This window comes from Sarcophilus harrisii, chromosome 2 (genome assembly GCF_902635505.1).
Source record: "Sarcophilus harrisii chromosome 2, mSarHar1.11, whole genome shotgun sequence".
In the NCBI taxonomy this organism is placed as follows: Eukaryota; Metazoa; Chordata; class Mammalia; order Dasyuromorphia; family Dasyuridae; genus Sarcophilus; species Sarcophilus harrisii.
In genome coordinates this window covers 439,180,119-439,205,380 of record NC_045427.1, presented here as the reverse complement: position 1 = coordinate 439,205,380, position 25,262 = coordinate 439,180,119, and the positions used below count along the sequence as shown (strand labels likewise).

The following is a 25,262-nucleotide window of genomic DNA, read 5'->3' as shown; positions in this document are numbered from 1 at the left end:
GTGATGCTGGCCTAGTGCTTCTCAAATTTGAAAGAACGATGAGAAGACCAGTTTTTAAAAAGCAAAATAAATAACAAAACTCATTATTAAAGTGAAAAACAATTTTTGTGACAGAAAATATATACAATAAGAGTACTGAAGATTTGAAAATGATAATTTTTATTAATGAAACTCATTTTTTCATTCAAAACTATATCAAAATTATTGTTAGAAAAAGTCCAATTCAATTTATAAGATTCATTAGCCTCTAAACTATCATCATTAAACCATAAAAGTTCAAATCTTCCCCAATATATTTAGGAGGTTTTTTTTTTACTTTAAATAAATATGAAAGCTTTGTCCCTTTTAGATAAATAATAAATTATATTAAATATTTTCATCAAAAGAGACCAAGAAGAATTTCTTAGAAATAGCTCTTTCAACATTCCGAAATTTCCAAATGGAGGCATAATACAGCAAGCTATTAATGTGTCATGTCACAAATCACCAAAAAGTTAAGAAATTTATCCAAAAGGTGGAGACAAACATGTTTCTATGTCCTGGAAACACTTCAGTTAAACCCTATTGGAAATTAATGACCAAAAACCAAAGCCAGACTTAGAAAAATGAATGGTTTTTGTATGATTTCATAATAAAAAAAATTAAAACATACATTCAAAAGTCACCTAAATTCAGTGTCAAACTATGTAAAGCAAATGATGACAGCATAAATAAGGACATACTGCATGGCATATTTTTTAAAGATGCAAATTTTAAGCTTATCATATGTCAATCAATTTAATTATTTCATCTTGTCCCAAGTAATTTTCACAGCACCGTACATGATGTCTGCTTTTATTGAGAAGTTTACCTACTCCTGGGAGTATTAACATAGTACCATGAACAAGAAATTGCTGATGAACATACTCTGGGACTAATCCAGGGATTTACAGCAGATTTAAGTGCCATACTCTTCTGGGGTTTGTGTGTGGAGGACATTTTTCCAATTTCCCAAGGACCAAGCATCTCCAGCCCCCATCCTGAGTCAGGTGCCAAGCTGCACCAGGCTTACTCCATGGCTGTCTGATTTCCATTTCCCTGGTAACAAGTGCCCACCCAGAGACAGAAACATTGTTTGGGCCGTTTACCCATGGAACATGTTCATTTATTTATAAGTCTGAAACCTGATCTCTTATTCTGGGTGTGTTTCCTTTGTGTTAGGTTTTCCTTTTATTACAGCTCAACCCATAAATTATTCACTTAGTTTGAAGACAATATTCAGAGTCTTTAATGGTTTTAAATTATTTGGCTTATTTGGCTATGACTGTGCTTAAATATTGAACAGCCAGTTACCAGAAAGAGCATCTCTTTCCTAACATAGTGGGCCATGCTATAAGATAGCCTATAGGCCATCCTTACTTTCCCCGTTAGAAGCTGCTCCCTAGGCCTGTGATATGTCCCTTATGAAATGAGGGCCTCCCCAGAGCTCTGTCATGAAAAGCATACCTAGATACCTAGATCAGAATTTTGAGGAGACCCAATTCAGGGGCAAGAGAAAGAGGGACAGGATAGGGAGTTGAGATCTAGGTTCTAGTCCTGACTGCCACTGACTCCTTTTATGATTTTAGGTAAATCTTTACCTCTGTAAAATGATGAGATCAGACCTGATTATCTCTACTGCTCTGGCTAGTTCTGAAATTCTGACTTCTGAATTCAGAGTCCTTCTAATCATCTGCCACTCCCACAAAAAAGGTAGTGAAGATTTCATGAAATCATGAAAATTTCAAATTAATTTTTACACATTTTCTTCCATTTTACACAGTGACATAGGCTATTTCAGTTTACAGATGGGAAAACTAAGGTTTAAAGAAATGGAATGCCTTCCCCAGTGCCACAGAACTGGAATGAGGTATGCAAAGTATTACTACCTCAGGCAGCTTTTCTTGGATTTCATCTTATATTTATAGCAGAAAAGTGACCTTCATGCTGATCCAATTCACCTAATTTGCAATTCACTCAATCAAAAGACATTGATTAATCGTCTTCTCCGTGCTTGACATTGAGGGTACAAAGAGAAAAGTGAAATACCTCCTGCCTTCAAGGAGTTTGCATTCTTTTGGGAAAAATAATATGGAAGTGAGCAGCAATGTTGCATTATGGTTAAAAAGTAAACCCCAGAATTAGAGAAAAATCTTGCTTTACTTGGGTAGCCCTGGAGAAAACTCTTAATGTCTCAGAGTCCCTGATAACTCTCTGAAACTATAAATTATGCAGAAGTGCTAAAATACATTAGGAGAGGAGTTCCCAAAGCCAAAGAAATTATGCTATAGTCCAAAATAAAACTAAGCATGATGATATATAAATAAACAAATAAATAAGTATATATACAAGTGTGTATATGTACATATGTATGTATGCATCTATCTATATTATCTATTTACATATATACATACATACACATACACACGTGTGTATGTATATGTATATGTATGTGTGTGTATATATATATATATATATATATATATATATATATATATATATCAGTTGGGAATCAGGAAAAGCCTAAGGTAGAAAATAGCACCTGATTCAAACTCTGAATGTGTGTGTGTGTGTGTGTATGTGTATGTGTGTGTGTGTATATATATATATATATATATATATATATATATATATATGTAGCAGTTGGGGAATCAGGAAAGGCCTTAGGTAGAAAATAGCACCTGATTCAAACATTGAAGGAAAGTAAGAATTCTAAAAAGCTGAAATGCAGAATGCAAGCCTGCAGAATTGTACAAAGATATAGAGAAGGGGTGGGGATGGGAGTGTGTAATGATGGTATTATCATCCCTTAACATATAAAGCAATTGAGAACTAAAAGGTTTAAACATCTTGTCTAAGGTCAAACATAGAGCAAACACTATAGATGGAACACTATAGAATTTGAACCCAAACTTCTCATGGCAAATCTAAAGTTCTTTCCCCTGTACAACACTTCTTTTTCCTAGCCAGAGATGAACCATGTAGGGACCCCCTTATGCTTGCTGTCCTCCCTGGATTCTCCCTTCCTGGCAGAGGAGGACTGATTTGGAAGCGGAGCACACAGCTGCCTTGACATAAATCTTCCCTGACATGTCTCTCAGAAAACTTTGCTTTCCTTAAAGTGTCTTTCTCCTTCAGGCAGTTTGGCATGTGTGCCTGAAATATGCCGGAGTTTTCTCATTCAATCCTGTCTGGTCTGCCCGGGCAAAGCAGGTTCCCCAAAGCCTGTGGCTATGTTTTCTTGCAAAAGACTCTTCTACTCAGTGTCAAGCAAATACTAGAGAGAGGTTATTAGGTTATTCTGTCTATCAACTCCGTTGAAGTGTTTGCAGTTCCAAGTTTTTTCCATCTGGAAACATGGTAGTGGGAAATCATTTGTTTTTGACAAACCTCACTTTGTCACTAATCTGGGAAAGTCATTTCCCTATTTTGGCTCTTAGTTTCATTATATTATAAAAATAAAGTATGGGTATCTTTTGGAAAGCAGCAACAATAACAACCCCAAACTCTAAGGAATTAGAATTTTAGAACTGAAAGAGTATCTACTTGTCTTACAAAGTTGTTATTAGAATCAGAGCCTGGAAATCACCTTAGAAATATCTAGCCCTAGAATCATAGACTAGCCAAGTTGTAAGGGATCTTAGAGGTCCCTTTGAACTAGAAAGTTCAAATCCCCTTTTCATCAAGGAAGAAACCAAGTCCTATGGGGACTGATGGCAGGGTCAATTTCCAAAATCAAAGTCGGGTTTTGAATCCAGGACATTGGACTCTAAATCCAGTATACTCATAGCTACACTGTTCTGCCTTATCCCCAACATTTATTTTGTTTGCCTCTTTTCAAAAGAACCAGTGTTAAGGGCTTCCCATGAGAAAAACATTTAATGAGTTCTCTGAAACTCCTAGCCCTAGAGCATTACTTTGGGTCATGAAAGATTTGGTGACTTGCCTACTGACTATATGATATTGGGCTTAAACTGATATTTTGTTTTGTTTTTTTCACTTAATAATATTTTATTCCTCCCTGTCAATTACATGTAAAGATAGTTTTCATCTTTCATTTTTGTAGCATTTTGTTTCTAAGATTTTCTCTCTCCTTTCCTTCTTTTCCCCTTCTCTGAAATAGAAAGCAGTCTGAAATAGGTTATACACATACAATCATTTTAAACATATTTCCATATTAGTTGAGTTGTAAAATAAAAATCAAAACACAGGGGAAAACCTTTAAAAAAAGAAAAAATAAGAACAATGTACTTCAATCTGCATTTAGCATACATAATTCTTTCTCCAGATGTGGATAGCATTTTCTGTTATGAGTCTTTTGAAATTGTCTTGGATCACTGCATTATTGAGAAGACTGAGACAATTATAGCTGATCATCAGACAATGTTCCTGTTACTGTGTACAATGTTTTTCTGGTTCCCCTCACTTTGTTCAGTATCAGTTCATGTAAACCATTTCAGATAAAATGTTAGTCTTGCTGATTTTCAGGCCCTTGATTACAACATGGTGCTGTTGTATGTTTGTGTGTGTGTCTACCATAAATACATGTATATATATATATATATATATATATATGTGCATATACATATTTGTACATGTATTATAATACACACATATCACATGCACTGAACCATATTGTAATGGATATATTTATACTATATTATTATACTACATGTATTTATATCTAATATATCTATAAATCCATTATGTACATATATACATGATGCTATATATTTACTATATAGTTTATATATTATATCTATAAATTTATTATATATACACATATTTAATGGATCTATAGAGAGGATATAATTTTATCAAATTCATACGGCGTAATAGCAATAAAGCTGAGATGAGAACCTAGGTCTCTCTATTCAATGATCTTTCCATATTTGTGAAATTTCTTTGAAAAAGAAAAAAAAAAGCACTGCACAAGTATATTCCTTTTAGGAGATCAGGGAGATATTCCTAGAATTTCTGTCCTTTCTTCCATCAAAAGGAGAATTCACTTGTAGGTGTCTGGCCTCTGTTTCATAATGATCAATAAACACTGGTGGTCCTGAGCATGCCGCAGTGAACAGGGAGCATAAAAGAGGCTAGAAAAGAAACTGCTTCATAAGTGGCATTAGAGCGTAATAACCCTGCTTGATGGCACTGCTCCTGCTGACACTCTGTCCCAAGTCCTTAATTGGATTATTAAAACTGGAGGAAACTTTATAGACAATCTCTTCCAGGCCTCTTATTTAATCAAGGAGGGAGCAAAAGCTCAGAGAAAGGAAATGATTGTCAAAGGAGCCAACTGGGGTCACTGGGAGAAGCTAGACTCAAATGTCAAGTCGTAGTCCTGGGCCTGGACCCAGCTCAGACATTGGGGTCGCACCTCTATGTGTGGTCCTAATAATTTCCCTTTAGCTGCACTCTCATTCAAGCTGACCCATTGCCTACCTAGATCTATGTTATTAAATACCCCCTTCAACCCTACCTCCACCCCTCCCTACCTACATATAGCACACTTTGACTCCTAGTGTTGGTCACTCTAGGTCACCTTTGCCCTGATGTTGATTTTATATATATATCATCCTCTCTATCTCCTTCTGGCCAAAACAATCCAGGAATTGCATTCTCCTTTCTTTTACACAAGTCTCCCTTCAGACATAGATTTCTGAGAGGTCATCTTGTGAAGAGATTTAAATGTCAAATAGAGGAATGTATATAGGAATCTGTTGTAGTTTATTGAATAAAGCAATGAATGGGGAGACCTAAGTGTTGCTTTTGCAGAAAGAGCAACAACATTACCCTTCCCCGTCAAAAAAAAATCAAAACAACCATAACAATGACAAAAAACCTTCCATTTCTGAATCTTCTAATTTGTACTTAATTTTACTCTGTAATTATGATTAAGAATATGGTATCTATGGAAATGAGATTATATTTTTAGATCATGAACCTTTGTACACTTAAAAAAATTCGTCTTTAAATTAGTCACATATTTGGGAAATTTTACTTTGATGCACCAAGTTTAGCTGTCCCACTAGCATGTCAGAAATGGGAATGCAGTGGGACATTAAGGTTAAATGATGATATCACAACTTACTATGTTTGCATTTTACATTCCAATCGAAAATACAAGCCCTTTGCCTCATTAATCCTTTACAATCCAACTCTCCACATCCCCTCCTTTACCTACTCCTACTGAAATTATCCTTTGGGGACATATTCATATCCTTTTTAACAGCCGCCTGACAGTTCCGCTGATGGAGTTTGTATCCAACTTTGTTACTGGTTAGTGACAACTCGCCCTGACGGATCTGTGCCCATAATTATTTTCTCGCAGTTCAATTTAATTAATGTTTAACCTCATCAGGATCCTGCAGCTGGAGAGCTTTCTCTGCAGGAACTGCTAACAGCAAAAGGATTTCCTTCTTAGTCAAGAGAGACTCCAAAGGGCTTTGCAGAGCCTACATTGTTTTATGTGTATGTGCGTGCATGTATGTGCATGTGTGTGTGTGTGTGTGTGTGTGTGTGTGTGTGTGTTAAATGAAGGGAAAAAAAATCACAAATGAATCTCTTTCATTTCTTCTTTTTCCACGCTTGGGCCAAACTAACAGAATCTGGGGCTGTGTGTAACGATGAGGTCGTTAAATCTAATTCTGAACTAAGTGTCTCTAACATAAGACACTCCAGGAGACCCACCAGGAAGATGTATATTTTTTAATATCTTGGCTTATAACAGGGACAATTCAGCTTTATTTTGTATAACTGTGTACTCTATCAATGGTCTCCCTTACTGCTGAATTGAATTCAATAATAAATAGCTGTGGGAGAGAAGAGAAATTAAGAAGCATCAACGGGGGGTTTGGAAATAAGATTTGGGAAGGGATTATTAGAGAGTTGATAATAAGTAGGAAGATTTTGTACTTATATAAAACCCATTAGCTCAGAATATTCTGCCTACTTTCTACTTCAAGCATACTGATAGGTTATCTATGTGGCATTTGCTTTACAGGTTAGGAAATAGAGGCTAAAGGAGCTTAAGGAAGGGACTTATACAACAACTTCTCCCTTCTTGCATTTTGCTTTTTAAAACATCAGGAGACATTCTGCTAAAAGATGCCATCTGTGTGGAAAATAATATGATGGTACTTAGTCTTAATGATTGCATGAAATATTAATGGTCATTATTGCTATGAGTTGTTGCCTGAATTTTTATCCAGCAAGATCCCAGAAGCAGAAGCTTTCAAAAGCTTTAACTCCCCACCCTTTTCAGTGAGATACATACTTCTGGGAGGAAGAAGATGGTACTGGGGTATATTTTATATTTTATTTTTACAATATATTTTAAACATATTTTAACATATTTTAAATAATATATATATTATAATATGAGAAAACTATCCTAAAATGATGAAAGTCAATCAAGAAACTTGTCACCAATTTTTTCCCTCTAGCACTTTCCATCTGTGAGGCAGAGTGGTTCATTAGAAGCAGCACTGGTCTAGACTAAAAACCAGATGGTTTAAGTTTGAATCCATGTTCTATCTGTGCAACCCTGACCTCAGTTTCAATGAAATCATGCATCCTTGTGCATCTAATTATGGGATACTATGATTCAGGTTAAAGTTTATATGGTGCCATTTTTTTTAAAAAGATGAACTTTTGAGTTTCATTAACATAGTTCAATTAACTTTCTAAAGAAATTGAGGTGGAAGAGTGGAATCAAAAGGATAGATGAATTAAGAAATAAATGAGAAAGTAAATAGCTAAATGGATATATTAATGGAGAGAGACAGAGAGGGAAGGAGGAAAATAAGAGTTGGGGGTGAGTAGAAAGAGAGAGGAGGAGGAGGGAGCAGGTATGTTTTTGGCCAGTCTGAGGAGCCTAGCTTTAAGAAAATGAGCATGTTGTTTATAGTTATCCCAGATTGCTGAACCAAATTTAGTAAATCAATTTAATCCTGAAGGTTGATTGTAAAATCATGGTTTAGTAGAATATAGTGAGAAAAGTTTTGGACTCAGAGTCAAAAAATTTGTGTTTGAATCTCAGACATGCTACATAATCCATGTGTGATCTTATAAAAGTCACTTGACCTTTCTATCTCAGTTTTTCATTCATTACCAAAGAATTCACCGTTAGGGGCACTTCTGGCTCCCAATCTTCAAACCCTGTGGGGGACTCGAAAACAGAAGATTTAAGTTATAGCCGTAGCACTGGCATTTTCTAGCTACCCATCAACAAGGATTTACTCAATGATAGTACCAGGTACTGAGGTAAACCCAGGAGATAAAGAAGGCGTTTTAATCCAGTGGATGGGGGAGAAGACTACATGAATGCACACCATTATATAATAATATATACAAAGTGAATATAGAGTAGTTTCAGAATAGGTTATGCTAGCAGCTGATAGCATGGAGAGAAGGAGGGAGGTTTCATGAAGAAAAATCATCTTCATCTGAGTCATGAAACAAAAAGATGGAGGAAAAGAGGTGAGAGGAAGATGTACATGCTAAACCTGGGGGACAGCAAAGGCAAAGGCACTGAGCAGTAGAAGCCAGTATGTCTGGAACCCAGTGTGAGAGAATTAGAAATATAAGACTAGAAAGTTGGAAGAGGCCATCCTGTAAAAAGATTTAAATGTCAAAGGAGGGAGGGAGTTATAATAGGGATCCATTCTAGTTTATTGAACAGGGTGATAACATGGTCAGACTTAAATTTTAGGAAAATTGCTTTCCTTGATATGGAGGCTGGATTAAAGAGAGAGGATACTTAAGGTGTTATTACTCAGTCATTTTTAGTCCTCTCTGACTTCTTTGTGACTTTATTTGGAGTGTTTTTTGGCAATGATACTGGACAGGTTTGCCATTTCCTTCTGCAGCTCGTTTTACAGATAAGGAAACTGAGTTAGAAAGAGTTTAGTGACTTGCTTAGAGTTACATAGCTAGTAAGTGTCTGAGGCCAAATTTAAACTCTAGAGAATCTCCATGACTCCAGGGCCAGCACTCTATCCACTAAAAAAAAAGTCACCTACTTGTTGTAGACACTTGAGGAAGGGATATCAATCAAAATGCTTTTGGAGCAGTCCAGGTGAAATGTCATATGAACTATAGGGGTGGTGATGTGAGTGAAGAAAAAGGGATGTATGTAAAGGATGTTGTGGAAGTATTTGGCAACTGGTTGGGTGTTGAGATGAAGAAGAGTGAGAATGAGATACAGAAATAGAAGGAACCTCAAAAAACTATGGATTCTAACTCTTTTCTTTAATAGAAGTGAAAATGAGGCTCAGGAAAGGTAAGTAGATTGGCGGTCAAGTTCACCACAAGTAGAACTCTGAGTAATAGAATTACAACATTGAACATGATTATTCCTTATTCTGATTCCAATATCCTCTACACAGGGTCACACTGCTTCTGGTCTAAGATTTAGAAGACCTGGGTACTATTAAGTCACTAATTTTGAATTTTTTAAATCCAGCTCCTTTCCAGGATCCTCCTCCTAACCTCTTTTTTATGGGATATATTTTGTTCTCATGTTTATGCTCACTATCCTCTTTCCTCTCAATTTAGTTTAAGGAGGGGGAGCTTTTATATCTTTGTGGTAATTTAAGACAATTGGTCTTTGTTCCAGAGAAATGTTTGGTTTTGGTTTTGGAAGCCTAATTGCTTTCTGTGTCATAAGAGTCTTTGAGGATTTCTGGAATGTTTATATCATGAGGAGTTCAGTAGAGTTCTGGATTTGGAGGCAAAGAGATCTGAGTTCAAACTCTGTTTTACTCCCTTATGGTTATGTGATCTTGGCAAGTGCCTTAATTTCTCTCAGCATGTTCTTCCCCATCTGTAAAGTGGGGATGAGGATAGTACTAAGTACCACAAGGAGCTGTTGTAAGGGAAAGCTTTGTGAACCTTAAGATGCTGTGTAAAAAGAACTAATGCAGGCAATATTAGAAGAAAGGCAGAAAACTAGGGGAAAAAAATTTATAGCCAAGGATTCTGATAAAAACCTCATTTCTAAAATATATAGAGAATTGACTAAAATTTATAAGAATAAAAGCCATTCTCTAATTGATAAATGGTCAAAGAATATGAACAGACAACTTGCAGATGAATAAATTAAAACTTTCTATTCATATAAAAAATGTTCTAAATCACTATTGATCAGAGAAATGCAAATTAAGACAGCTCTGAGATACACTACACATCCCTCAGGCTAAAATGACAGGAGAAGATAATGATAAATGTTAGAAGGGATCTGTGAAAACTGGGACACTAATATATTGTTGCTGGAGTTGTGAACTGATTCATCTATTCTGGAGAGCAACATGGAACTATGGCCAAAGATCTGTCAAGCTATGGATTCCTTTTGATCTGGCAATGTCTCTACTGGGACAAATGTCTCTATCTGTATCCCAAAGAGATCATTAAAAAGGGAAAAGAATCCACATGTGCAAAAATGTTTGTGGCAGCCCTTTTTGTAGTGGCAAGAAACTGGAAACTGAGTGAATGCCCATCAATTGGAGAATGGCTGAATAAATTGTGGTATATGAATGCTATGGAATATTATTGTCCTGTAAGAAACAAACAACAGAATGATTTTAGAGAGGCCTGGAGAGACTTAGATGAACTCATGCTAAGTGAAATGAGTAGAACCAAGAGAAAATTGTACATTGCAACAACAAGATTATGTGATTATCAAGTCTGATGGATGTGGCTCTTTTCAACAATGAGGTGATTCAGGTCAATTCCAATAGACTTGTGCATCCAGAAAGAGAGTATGGGGATAGAATGTGGATCACAGCACAATATTTTCTCCTTTGTTATTGCGTGCTTGATTTTTGTTTTCTTTCTCATTTTTTCCCCTTTTTGATCTGATTTTTCTCGTGCAGCGTTATAATTGTGGAAATATGTGTAGAAGAATTATACATATTTAACATATATTGGATTACTTGCTGTCTAGGAGAGGGGAGTATTATTATTTAGTTATTATTATTATTAAATTTTAATTGTTGATGTTGCTAAAGAGGGACCCTAATAGACTATGCAATGATCAAATAATAATTGCATATATTATATGTATATAATAATACAGTACATGTAAAAAATTTTACAGAACTTAAAATGCTATATATGTGATAACTGCTGTTATTATATGGGTGGGCTTTTATTAGAATTTTCTCACAATTGTATCTCCAATTAGTCTGCTTGTTTGGGCAGCTGAGTGCATATGAGACACCTGGAAAAGCTTTCTTGCTTTGTAACAACTGACTGCTAAGGCAAGGCAGAGGCTCCCTTAAACTAGATAGGTAGCCCTTCCTCCCTCCAACAATCTTTACCCCCACCTCCACTTCCTACACTACAAGACAATAGGACTGAAAATCAGAGGATTCAGGTTGGCATATTGCCTTTGTTATTTAATACCTGCATGACTTTGGACCAGTCAATTAATATCTTCTGATCATTTTCTTTTCTTTTCTATGCCTTACTGAGAAATAAAAATCCTTAAGGATTTCTGGAATGATTATGTCATTAGGTATTGATAGAGTATTGGACTTGGAGGTAAGGAAATGAGTTCAAGCTCTGCTTCACTCACTTATGAGTTATGTGATCTTTGGTAAATTATATGCAAATTTACATTATATATAAAATAAGAGAATTGGCCCAAATCATGTCTAATATCCCTTTCAGCTCTAAATCTGTTATTATATGAATGACACAACTAAAATTCACTTGACTTTCTACTTTCTGCCACCAGAGAAGTGTAGTTGTATTTCATTTTTATATAATAGCTGAAAAGTTGCAGGTAATTAAACTTTTTCTAAACTGAAAGCTATTTTTAAAGCACTAAGCGAATAGTCAATTTAATAATAAAGTGCTTTATGTCTGTAGATGGCCTTAAATCTTTCAGAGGGCTTTTCTTACACTGTCTTTGTTGATTCTGATAAAACATCTTGTGAGATAAGTAAGCTAGTTATTATTACCCCCATTTTCTAGTTACAAAAAGACTTAGAGAGGTTATGACTTGTCTCAAGATTATACCTATATTTTTTAATCTAGTGACATAGCAATGAACCTTTTTTGAATAGGAAAAGAAATTTAAATGAATACAAATCACCCTAGCAGTTATTTATTTATTTAGCAAATGTCTGTGAGGTAAGTGTGTGTGTGTTTGAGTATGTGTGTAGAATGTATTCAAAGATGAGTTTTCTTTTTAAAAGACCTTGTCACTTTACTGGAATTAGACTTAAGGTCAGAAGAGCTACGTCTGATAATTTCTATCCATGACTAGTTGTGAGCAAGTTCTGCTAACAGCTTTAATCTTCAATTTCTTCATCTTTAAGATGAGGATAAGAATGTTTGCACTAAATACCACATGGAACTATTGTGAAGGAAAGCTTTGTAAATCTCAAAATGCTATGTAAATGTGAGTACAAAATACTTTGTTGTTAATTATTATTATTAATAGTAATTTTAGTCTTTAATTTTGTTAAAGAGGGACACTTCTAATTCTACTGGATTCAGGGTCTCAGTAGAATAGAATAAGAAATGAAGTGTAGAGGAAATGCCAAGATTTGTCTGTGATTATCATACCTGCCCTCCAAAATCTCCTTTGGAAAAATAATGTTTTGGAGGGGTAGCTTTGATGGAGGGGAAAGCATTGTCCCAGTCTCCATATACTAGAGAGAAGTGCTGTTAGAGTAGATTAACAAGATAATAAATCAGCAAGCAGGATAAAAATGATGAGGGAGCAGTGCTCAGGAACATCTGGAGCACCATGGGAGGTTGACTAGATGACCTTCTATTGTTTTTTACCACAGAATAGTGGAGTACATAATTCTGGAAAGGGAGTTTTGGGATGACAGTTTGGCACTTTTCAAAACATCTCTTACCTACTTTTTTCAGGCTGCTTTAATGGAACAGCCATGAAGATTAGAGCTTTGTGATATCTGGCTATATTCTGCTGTGCTCCCCTTTTCTCAAAGCTATTTAAAACCCAAAATTTGTACAAGGAAGGAATAGAAGAACGTAAATAGTAAATTGAATTCCATCTATTTCACTTGGATCAGTGTTAATTACATTTGGCATTTGGAGAGCTCTTTTCATCTGTAAACTTTTCAAAGATGTGGGGTGAGAGATGTGAGGAAAGATAGAAAAGTACACACTGGGATCTGCTTATGAGAAACTGAGGCTCAGGAAAGCTAGGCAGTTTTTTCCAATAAATATTTCCCCTTTCCCCATAGGTTATTTTTAGTGACAGCACTGGAGAAGTGTATGAATTTTTTTTTAGCATTCTCCAAAAATTATACATAGGCACCCAGTGCTAGGGGTCAGTTAGTCAGGGATTAGAGGTCAAATAAAGAAGAAGGAGGAATTGTTCTTCAAGTCACATCCAAGAAAGCCTGTGATTCCTACCCTATCTCAGCCTCTCACCAACATCCAATTTGGGCCATATGTACTTCTTATGTAATGATAGGCAGCTAAGCAAGTCAATCAGGGCTTCCAAAACTAAAATCAGAAAAAGTTTTGAAAGGAGCTCTCTAAAAACCTGCATTCTTTTTTTCAAAGAGTTCTGATGATAGTTTTTGTTTGTTTTGGTGTTTTTGGAACAATTTAATAAGAGGCAAGTCAGGCCTGATTGTCAAAAGGTTTGTTTGAGAAAGCTGTTTTTCCCTTTCTGGGTCTAGTTTTATCTCTAAAATGGTAGTGGAGACAGTGGGAAATGGAGAATTTATTTGAATTCTAAAGACACTTCCACCTTTAAAACTTATGATCCTGTCTCTGTACCAGAAAGCATGCTGGCCCATTGTTCCCATGACAGAATAGGAAAATAAAGTCTGCTTTCTTTTCTTTCCAGTTCCCTATGCCTTATTACATTTCACCTGCTCCTGTTTTAAGAATAAAGTATCTCAGAGAAGAAAGTGATACAAGATATGGAGAAGAAGTAGGAAGAACTCTGAAGAATTGTGTGGTTTAGGAATGGAATAGGATGTTGTACATTTATAAAATCTTTGGGAATCAAAGAGTATCAAAGATTTAAGGACTTGTTGGAAATATTCTAGCCCAATACCTTCATTTTACATACCAAAAAACTGAGATAAAGAGAGGAAACCAGGTATTCCTGGTCGAAAGTCAGGTTACCTGAGTTCTAGTTCCATCTCAACTACCAATTCTCTCTGTAACTCTCACCAAGTTTCTTCTCTCTGGATCCCAGTTTCCCCAACTATAACAAGAGATTGGTCTGGAGAGGGAACTCTTAAATGTTTTTGGTCATGGATCTCATTGGAAGTTGATGAAATCTAAATCTCCTCAGAATGTTTTTAAGTGAGTAATAGAAAATATGAGATCACAAAGAAAACTAAATATATAGAAATAATATTATTTTTTAAAATGTTTACAAAACTAAGTTGTTTTTTTTTTCCCTAGCTCTGACATTCTATGTTCTAAAGTCCATTTTTAGGTCTTAACTTAAATTCAGTGTTCTGAGTTCCCTTCCAATTCTTACACTGTGAATTTTCAAATAACTTCCAGTTCTGACATTCAGTGTCCCAAGGTCCCTTTCAGCTTTAACATGCTGTATTTTAATGTATCTTTTTAGTTTAGATATGTTATGTTCTCTGGTTCTGTTGTTTTCTCATAAAGATTCTTCCTGGACTAGTACTCTGTGATTTTTTTTTTTTAACACTGGGCTGAAGGAGCTCAGAGTTACATCTTATGTCCCTTTAGGACTAGATCCCTGCCCTTCCAGAATTGCCTGGTTGCTGGCACGCTGCATTTCCCAGTGGGAAGGGTTGGAAGGATTTCTATACCCAGTGCTGGTACTGGCGCCACATTCCTGAGTCACATATTTCTCTATCCTATGCAGTTCTGGGTAATCTAAAAATGCAATATCGCTGTCACCGGCTCACAGAAGACATCCAGCTTGAATAATTTAACATGTCACTGCCATCCATCATGGCTGTAGGAGCAGGCGCCGGAACAGAGGCGCACAGAAGAGGGTTAGTCAGGCAGCTGACCAAGCAGCTCTGGGAGTTTGGCTGGGCTACCGCCCACATGGTTACCAATGGCTCTCATGGGAGAGGGACATCCAGCTGGTAACTAAGAAGGCATGTTAACGCCTTCAGGTCCAGGAAAGGTAAAAGTCATTAATAATGTTTCTACAACATCTTCTTTTGGGAAAGATGGTCTACCAATATCCCACATTTTGGATTTTGTTTTGTTGTTGTTTTTCCATTTATTCATTTAGGAGTAGATCAGATGTCAGAAAAATTAGGAAGTCAGCATAATTTCTTTTTGAAGTTTTCTCACTTTTCTTTCTGTACCATTTAGTTAGTGAATATTGATCCCTTATGCTATATATTCTTAGTGATTGACACATAAAATCATAGAACCATAGAGCTGAAAGAGACTTTAGAGGTCATCTGTTCATGAAATCATGAATTTAGGGTCCTGTGAGACATTAGAGAGACTGTCTAGTACAATATCCTTATTTTTAAAATGAGAAATCTGGGGTAAAGTGATTTTTCCAAGGTCATATAAATAATAAATGGCAGGGCCAGAATTTGAATCCATATAGTAACAACAAACCAATTCCTTTCCCACTGTATCATGATGCTTCCCAAACCTTGCCTTTTTCAGATTGAGAAAAGTGGTACTCAAAAAAGCTATGGTGCTAGTGTAAGGAAACACTAAAATAGTGATAGAGCTCTGATAAGAACATAGGTCTTTTGTCTCTTAAATACTATGCTCTTTTGATTTTACCAGACTGCTTCTAAGCACCCTAACATTTTAGTAACTTCAAGGGTTATTCTGTCTCTAGGGATTTATTTATGTTCAAAAAGAAAAAAAAATGTGGGTATTCTGTAAGGTCTCTCCAGAAACTCTTAAAATTGTGCTACAGCTACCAACATATTGTGCCTGATTTTAAGATTGAATCTGCTTAGGAATTTTCTAATATTGTATATAGTATATTCTTGGGAAGCCAGATTATGTATTGCCTCATAAAAATGATAGTGCTAGAAGGAATCTCAGAGACCATTTTCTCTATGTATTTTGCCTTTTAAATATTAGAGAACAGAGGCCCAGTGAAATTAAGTTTCTTGCAGTCATCCCTAAGTGAGTGATACAGCCTTGCTTTCCTGAAGTCAAGTCATTCATTTATCCATTCATCGAATCACTTGTTCATGCAAAGTACATATAAGATATATTGTGAACAAAGCATTTAGCAATGGTTGATGACACTAAGTGCCCAGAGACACTTCCCCCTATGTTTCTAACCAGAGTTGACCTTGGTGGTTCAGAACTTAATCTCTATCTTCTGTTCTCCTTTTACCTAAGAGGTATAAGTGGTAGTATGATATGAAGCTGTTTATGTACTCATCTCATTGCTCTGATCAACCCTTTCGTAGTGCTATCATATTCTAGCCATTTGCTATCTTTAGGATTCTAATGGAAATATTCATGGAGCCCACTGTAATTAATGACTACAATTTACTGCCCTAAATCATTCACAGGGTATTAAAATGCCAACAAAGGATATTTTTTTTAAAACAGCACTCTGAGTCATCTCTGAGTTCATAATTGGTCCTTACCCTTGCGGCTTCTGTCTGTCCACACCTTAGAAACAATCTTATGCCAGCTCCATATTGTTGTGAGATAATCCCCAGGCATCCAGTGATGTCTTCAGTTCTCCCAAGGCTCTCTAATCAAGTGAAGATCCCTTTCCCTAGGATCCATGGAAGATTCAATGCTGCTGGATTCAAAACACTGAGTAACTTTAGGTTTATCAGAATTATTTACAACTACTTGGTACCTTAAGGATCTATACTCAGCATTTTACTGATGAACCCAGAGCAGTGAATTAACTTTCATGGAGCCATCCAGTTAATAAATGGTGGAGCCAGAAGGCAAACTCAAACTTGATTCCAAATCCATATTGCTTTCAGAAGGCCTGGCCATGTGAATGAATAAAGTTGATAACTTCCTATGTGGTATGCTTTGATAGCTGTTAGGAAGTTTCCTTTGCCTCAAAACCATCTCTTCCCTACTAATCAACTATGGTCAATGTGAATCCACCACTAGAAATTTATTTCTTTCAGTTAATTCTTGATCTCTCTACTCCTTATATTAATACATAGTATCACAGATACAGATTTGGAGGGAACCTAAAAGATAAATTAATCCAAGATTTTCAGTTTAAATATGAGTAAACTGAATGCCAGGCAGGATTAGGTGATTTGCTTAACATTATAGAGAGTGTCAGAAGCAAGATTTTGGAACATGTTAAACTCGTTTGAATCTACTGATTCCAGAGACAATGCTCTTTCTACAGTACTATACTAACAGACTAAAACAAAATTCACTCAAAATAGGAATATTCTCCCCAAAGGATCTTAGCCCTTTCAGAACTAAAAAGGAACTTAAAGATCACCTAAAGCTCAAATGAGCCAGGGGAATATGGAAATCCTGCATGATCTGAAATCAGAAAACCTGGACTCCAAACACATCTTTACCATTTCCTTTATGAACTTGGGTAAGTCATATACCCTTTCTAAGTCTTAGTTTTCTCAACTAGAAAATTAAAAGATTGTGCAATTTGATTTGTAATGTCTTTTCCATCTTTAAATATCTGACTCTAAGATAGAAACTAATTTAGCCACTGAGAGTAAAGGAGTCAGTTTTTAAATCCAGATATTCTGATTCCTAGGCTGGTGTAGCTTCTACTTTGTAGAAGGGAAGGGAATAAATATTTAGTAAATACCTAAGCATTTTACAAATTTAATTTGATCCTCACAAACCCCCCAAAAGATAGGTATCATTATTATCCCCATTTTATCATTAAGACAACTGAGGCAGACAGCCATTAATTTGATTTACTCAGAGTCACATAACTAGGAAGTATGTGAAGCTATACTTGAATTCAGCTCTTCCTGACTCAAGATCCAGGGCTCCACTTACCTGCCATTATCGCTGTATGCTAATATACAGATAGCAATGCACTAGACTTAATGAACAGATTACTATCTTCCTTCTTCCTAACCCCTCCTTCACCATCCATAACAGAGTCTATTTTAATTATATGCAAGTATTATTATTGTGGTTTTGAAAACATGGATTGGATCAAGATATGACTGTTAGATGCCTCTGAGGTCTAGGATCCCTCCCAGCTCAGAGATACTGTCATCTTTCTATATCCACAAATATGGCATCATTCATTCATCTCCTTGGTGGGACATATATTCCTTCACAACTTTATAAATTATTCCCCTGCTTGCATTTTTCAGTCTAGCTGTATTGTCCTGCCTATTGTTCCATTATACTCCATCTTCCATCTCCATCCTTTTAGAAAAGTTGTCTTGATGTTTAGATTTCTCTCCTGCCTCACTTTACTTTTTAGAATTCCTGGTTTCCTTAAAAATTCATCCCAGACCTCATCTTCCACATGAAACCTTTTTTGAGTCCCAAGATGCTTGTACCCTCTCTCTGTAAAACTGCCTTGTATTCACTTAGCACAATGTAAGAACTTAATAAATATTTGTTTCTTTTCTCTCTGTGTATATACTCAAAAATATGTATATATTCATATAGAAAATACAGTCTGTCTTTCTATCTACATTAAATATATGGTAAAGGAAGGAAAGAAGCATTTCTGATATAGATAGATATGCACACACATATATTTTATATATAAATACATACATACACATATATATACAAAGTGAAGGAAGGAAAGAAGTATTTGTTTTATATACATACACATATATGTGTACATACAATACATATTTTATATATACATATAAACAATTATGTATATGTATGTATACATATTTATACACACACAAAGTAAGGCAAGGAAACAAGCATGTATTTATATGTGTGCGTGTGTGTGTGTGTATACAAAAGTGTATATACATACACATATATATGTATGTGTGTGTTCATGATTTTCCTTCCCCCATTAAAATATAAGCTACTTAAGGACAAGTACTGTTTGACTATTATTTTTATATTTCTAAAGATAAACAGACTAAGAATATTTGAGTTGAATGAACAGTGGATTTAGAGTTTAAGGATCTGGTTTGTAATGCTAGCTCTGTCTCATTTTATTTGTGGAATCTTGGACAAGTCACTTTATCTGAGCTGCAATTTCATTAATAAAATGAAGTGGTGTAACATGATGGCCTCTTATATCCATTTCAGGTATAAATTTAGGGTCTCATGAACTATAATTCTTTAAGCATTCATTATTTGGTTGATTGATTTATTCTTTTTTTTTCATTCATGATCTTTCTGAACTCTATATTCCAAGATTTTGTGATTAACAAGCATTTACGGAGTACCTCAATGTCACATTGCCACAACCATCATGATAACCATTTATTAAGTGTCTCTCACATGCAAATCACTAAACTCATTTCAGGGGTAACAAAAATAGAGTGGCCTAGTGGATAGAGAGATTACTTGTAGTCAGGAAGATCAGGATTTAAATTTGATCTTTAATACTTGTGATCATGAACAAATCACTTAACTACTCTGAGATTTTGTTGCTTTTCCTGTAAGTTGTGGATACTATTTCACATCATTCCTGTATCGCAGGACTACTTTGAAGTTCAAATTTAAAAAAAAAAATTCATGTAGCAATTTTAGGTTATATCAATCTATGAGGATTTTGAGTTTAAGCCAGTGATGAGAATAACCCTAGCCAAAGTGAAGAACATTCATTTGTTGTGTGACTGCAAAGAGATGAATCTTTTGGCCACTCTAACTCCTGGATACCTTCTATTAAATCACATAATTTGTGGCAAGAATACCTACCATGGCAAAAACATATATATATATATATATATATATATATATATATATATTGAGGAACATCAAATATGTATTGTATGAAAGACTTAGAGTTCAGGACTAAAGTAGAAGCAAAGATATCAGGCCTTTTGAATATTGAAGGCATTTTGGACTTTAAATTCATCTGTAAATGTCATTGGACTCTATAACACATTCTTCTATTAGCACCTTCATGAAAAGTGGTTTATTGGCTGTTTTCCAATCTGTCAGTTAAGCTTAAAGCAGCTCCTCTCAGGAAGAAGTCATAATAAGTGAGTTCTGATGGGCAAAAGGAAGAAATAGATTCTGAACTGAACTACTACTGCCAGTGACTGGATGATGTTACCTGAATGTGAGGTTCTGAGCTTTAGCATTATGTGGAAGAATAATACTGACTTGAATTGCCACTTTTTCTTCCTACCTTACACTGTCCTCAATTGAAGCTTGCTTGAAATAGCAAAGCATATCAGAATAAACATCAGATTTTCCCCTGTCTTCAAGAAATTTGCAGTGCCTTAGAGGCAACTCCATTTTTATAAAGTAGAATATGTTAAATGGTACCATCAGTAAGATCATGAGATATACTAAAGGGGACTTCTGGTTTTTGATGGCAGCAAATGGAGGGAATCAAAAGCATTTCATGGTAGAAGTTGGTCCAAGTCGTTAAGGAAAGGTAGGATAATGAACAAGAAATAGATCCTATGAAGCCATTATTTTAAGAATATGGAATATCACTAGGTATAAGAATAGGTTCCAGAGACTCTAAGTAGACCAGTTTGTTTTGATTTATTAACAGAGATATAGTGGTGAAAAAAACTAAAAATTATAGTTTGACCTTAGATTTGAGAAGAGGAGGAAGATAGGCTTTTAATTCTAGGCTTTGGAGTTTAAACTTTACTTATTAGTCAATGGGTAACATTAAAGGATGTTGAATGGAGGTTGACTGAATTTCCTTAAAACACTTTTAAAATAATTTGAATATTTATACCATCTCATTCATTCCCATGCTAAGCATAATGATCCCTACCCTCAAGGAGGTTACTCTTGGTAGGTATAGTGATAAGATAATGTAGTGTGGGTAAGACAGTGGGTGGAGGGGTACACTAGTACTTATAACATCTCACTGAAATCCCACATTAAAATTCATCTAATTCATCTAATATCAGAAAAATATCTAATTCATCTAATATCAGAAAAAAATAAACACAAGAAAAACAGAGATGCCTGCTCAGAAACACAGGACAGTGAGATGAAAGAGAGAGGAATGTGACCAACTGTTTCTCCCTTACCTGGTAGCTCAAAGGAACCCTCTTTACTCAGAAATGGTAAGGAAAGAAATTGAAAGGTGAACAGGTCATACTTCTTGTATGTTCACTCAGTTCCAGTTTAGAAACTCTGAATCAGCAGGGTTTGTTTTTTTTTTTTTCATTCCCCAGCCAATAAGACGTTTTATTATTCATATAGTACTGTCTGATATCTGAAGTTATTATCACTTTAGTGGTAACTGCTCCAATCTTAGAGTTAACTAAGGTACCTGTAAAGGACCTCTCAAAGGACCCCTGAGCAATCTTACCTCAGAATAATCATTCACCAAATATCAGGGAAAAAATAAACACAATAAAACAATGCACATTCAATAGTTCAAGGATTTGTGATTTGCAGTTTATTGATCATCATAATATAAGTAATTACATTTACATTATATAATTCATAATTAATTACATGTAAATTTATACTTCTAAAATTTACAAAGCAATTTACATACATTGCCTCATTTGAACCTTATAACAAACAACTCTGTGAGATAGTATTCTATTTTATAGATGAGAAAAGTAAGGTTCAGAAAGGTTAAATGAGTTGCATTGGTTCACAGAACTAATGAGTGAGACTTGATCCTATGTTTTTTGTAATTGCTGGTCCACAACACCATTCACTAAACTATGCTATTGCCCAAGTGGATTTTAAAAAAAAAAAATTGTTTGTTTTTGTCACAACAACCTTATCAAACAAGTAAAGGTAAAAGTTAGTCTATCAATTTTACATCAATGAAATCTGAAACTCATTTAAGTTAAATAATTCACCCCAGTTCAAAAGATAACTCAGTGCTCTTGCTATTATGCCAAATGAGGACCTGAGGTTGAAATGGCCAGAATCGAATTTTCATCTCATCTCCTTTGTTCTTCTGGGCTGGGGTCCCTGTTCAAACCTCCACCTCACTAGCAAAGGCACACAGCCCTTCTGTCCTTTTCCTCAGAGCACCGGACAGGGGAGGAAAAATTGACAAGACCAAAAAGAACTGCTTCCATTTTTGCCTCTTCTTTTCCTCTGCCAAGAATGGTGATGCTTGCACTATAACCTAGATGAACAAAAGGGTTTTTTTTTAACAGTAAAATATTTTAATGGCAGTTTAAAAGGCCCTGCTGATCTCCAGAGTCCTCTCCTTTCCTGTCATTTGCAAAAGCTCCAGTAGTTTTGTGCCAGCTCTGTTTCAGACAAGATTCTTATAAACTTTAAAAGAGAGAACTGAATCTGGCCGAGTTTGTGCTTGTCCTGGATCTCTGATGCTGAGAAAACTTTGGGGCCTGGAATTTGGAAGGTTTTTGCATATGATAGTGGAAGTCGCACTGGATAAAGGCAGAAAAACTGGGGCAGAATCCCATTGCTCATACTTAGCAGCTTTGTGATGTGGATGAGGCACCTTGCCTTTTAGCCTCCATTTATATATCCCCCAAATAAGTATTATGCTATTGTCCCTAATTATATCACTGAGTTGTGTGTGATGAATATCAAATGAAAATTAAAGAATATAAAAGTGTTCTGCAAGTCTGACACTATTATCTTATTTGCTCCTCTCAGTTACCCTGGGAGGTAGGCTATTGTGATCTTCATTTTACAGTTAAAGAAATGGATGCAAACATAGATAAGTGATAAACTCAAAATCATAGAGTTATTAATTGTCTGAGGTTATCGTCACTTTAGTGGCTACTGCTCCAACCTTACATTTAACCATGGTACCTCTCAAGATGTCCCCTGAGCAATCCCACCTTATAATAGTCAATCAGCTAATAACAGGGAAAAAACACAAGAAAAACAGAAATTTCTGCTCAGAAATACATGGCAGTCAGGTAAGGAGAGAGAGAGAGAAATGTTCCTCCTCTACCGGGATAGCTCAAAGGAATCCTCTTCACTCAAAAATGGTAAGGAAAAACATTGAAAGGTGAGCAGGTCATACTTCTTGTTTATGCACTCAGTTCCAGTTTAAAAACTCTGAGTCGGCAGGTTTGTTTTTCATTTTACAGCCAATAAGACACTTTATCATTTATATAGTATCAATTTCTGAGTCATTCACATCCAGGAAATAGAGGATAGGACTAGAAGAAGGCAGAGAATATCTCGATATGCTCTGAGGACTAAAACCAGACATATATTCCAATCTTTCAGGTATGGAAATCTCTTTGTAAAACTTAAAAATTACAGAAATGTGCATTATTGTAGTTACAGTAACCATTGCGTATGTACACATATACAGGACCCTTAAAATTTCAATTTATATAATTTCTGCAGTACCCTATTGAGCCTGAATGTGGAAGAGGGAAAAAAAGACTTGAAATTTGGAGTTACTTAAGGATATGTTAAGGACAGAGTAAGCGAGAGGCATATATTATATTAGGAAAATTAGGATACAGGTGGAACTTGATGAGAGCAATTCAGACATCTCGTGGATCTTTATTTATGACAAATGAAGAGTAGGAGTCAGCTTATGTTCATTTCTATCTTCTATGGAAGCTAGTTTGATGTGTGTGAGGGGGTATTAATTTTCTGATATATGTGAGTACCAATATTTATTTAAGTTAAATGTATATGATTTCTGGTTCAAATTACTTTAAGAGTATAAATTAAGCATTAAAAACTAACAGGAAGAAAACATAAGTTTAGAAAGAGATATAAGTATCAATTTTATTACTACCTTGTTAAATTTATCATATGTTTTAAAAAACAAACTATGTATTAGTTCATAATTTCACATACTATCTTCTTTATTGTTCACTTTATGCAGTACAGAATTGCTTATTTGTTGAGGTTACTTCCACAATGAAAGAAGTTTAATTTTAAAAAGTGATATAATGAAATAAATAAGTGATAAATAAGATATAATGAAAATAAATGAGTGATATGATAAAATGACATAATGAAGGGAGAGTCAGATTTAGAATCTGAGGACCTCAGTTCAAATCCAAACTTTGAGTATGACCTTTGAACAAATCACTTTTGTTTTTTAAATCTTTTTCTTTATCAATGGTAATAAGAGATATTTGGATCTATAAATGTCTGAGGTCAATTTAGTTCCAAAATATGTGGATAACCCCTTGCCTAGAGGACATCTAACCTATCTCTACCCCCTAAGTTTCCCCTAAATTTCTCATCTTATTATTGAGGAAAGTGAGGAGGGATTAGGTAACTTTTTGAAAGGTCACATATAGCTTGAGTCACAGATAAGGTTAAAACTAGATCCTTTGAACCAGGGCTAAGGTTCTTTCTGTTGTATAGCACAGAAAAGGATCTAGTACAATACAGTATTCTGTCCAGAAACTTGTGCATTTTAGCTGCAATAAGAGTAATATGGTACATTATTTACTAAATGGTATAGACACTCAAATAAAATACCATTACTATAGACTCACAGACTATTAGAATTCAAAGAAATCTTAGAAATAATCTAATCCAAAAATTTCATATTTTACAGATTAGCAAATTAGAAAGTGATTTGTTTATCATATAGCAGAATAAAAGAGCAGGGCCTAGAACCTGAGTTCCCTTAATCCCAGTTCAGTATTTTGCTTAGAAAGTATCTTAGACAGCTAACAATTACCCGTAGCTATGAAAAACACCTTCTTGTAGGATGTGGTTAAATTTCTTCTCCAATATTCTGGCTACTAACCATCTCTATCTTTTATGAGATGGCACAGATCTAGTCACAGAATCTTATGAAAAAAATATAAGTAAAGATTACAGTGGAGTTGTATCTGTTTAGAATATAAATTCATACTGTTTCATGCTATACATGTGTTATCAACAATTTGGATGAAAATTGAATTTTTGTAAATAAAATTCTATTTAAATTCAATTAAAAATATTTTAAGTGCTTCTTAGGTACAAGAATCTGCACTATGTATACAACCTGAGAATTCAACTCTAGGGATACCAAGACTACATAGATCAATAGTTAGACAGATAGACAGGAAATATAGATGGATAGCTCAATAGAGTGGAACCAATCATAATCTTCTAGAAGCTTACAGTTTTATAAGGGGGTATTGGGAAAAGCAGATTTGTCAGTTTACAATGTGTTAACAGAAAAAAATAAATATAAAGCAATTTGGGAAGAGACTTCCACATTAATTAGATATGGTAAATTATTTTAAAATATC

General features: G+C 35.1%; 1 protein-coding gene across 1 annotated transcript in view; it reads left to right on the top strand.

The window, feature by feature from the left end:
• Nucleotides 1–25,262, top strand: part of ASTN2 (astrotactin 2) — a 1,113,071-nt gene that overhangs the window by 340,504 nt on the left and 747,305 nt on the right. The window lies entirely within an intron of this gene.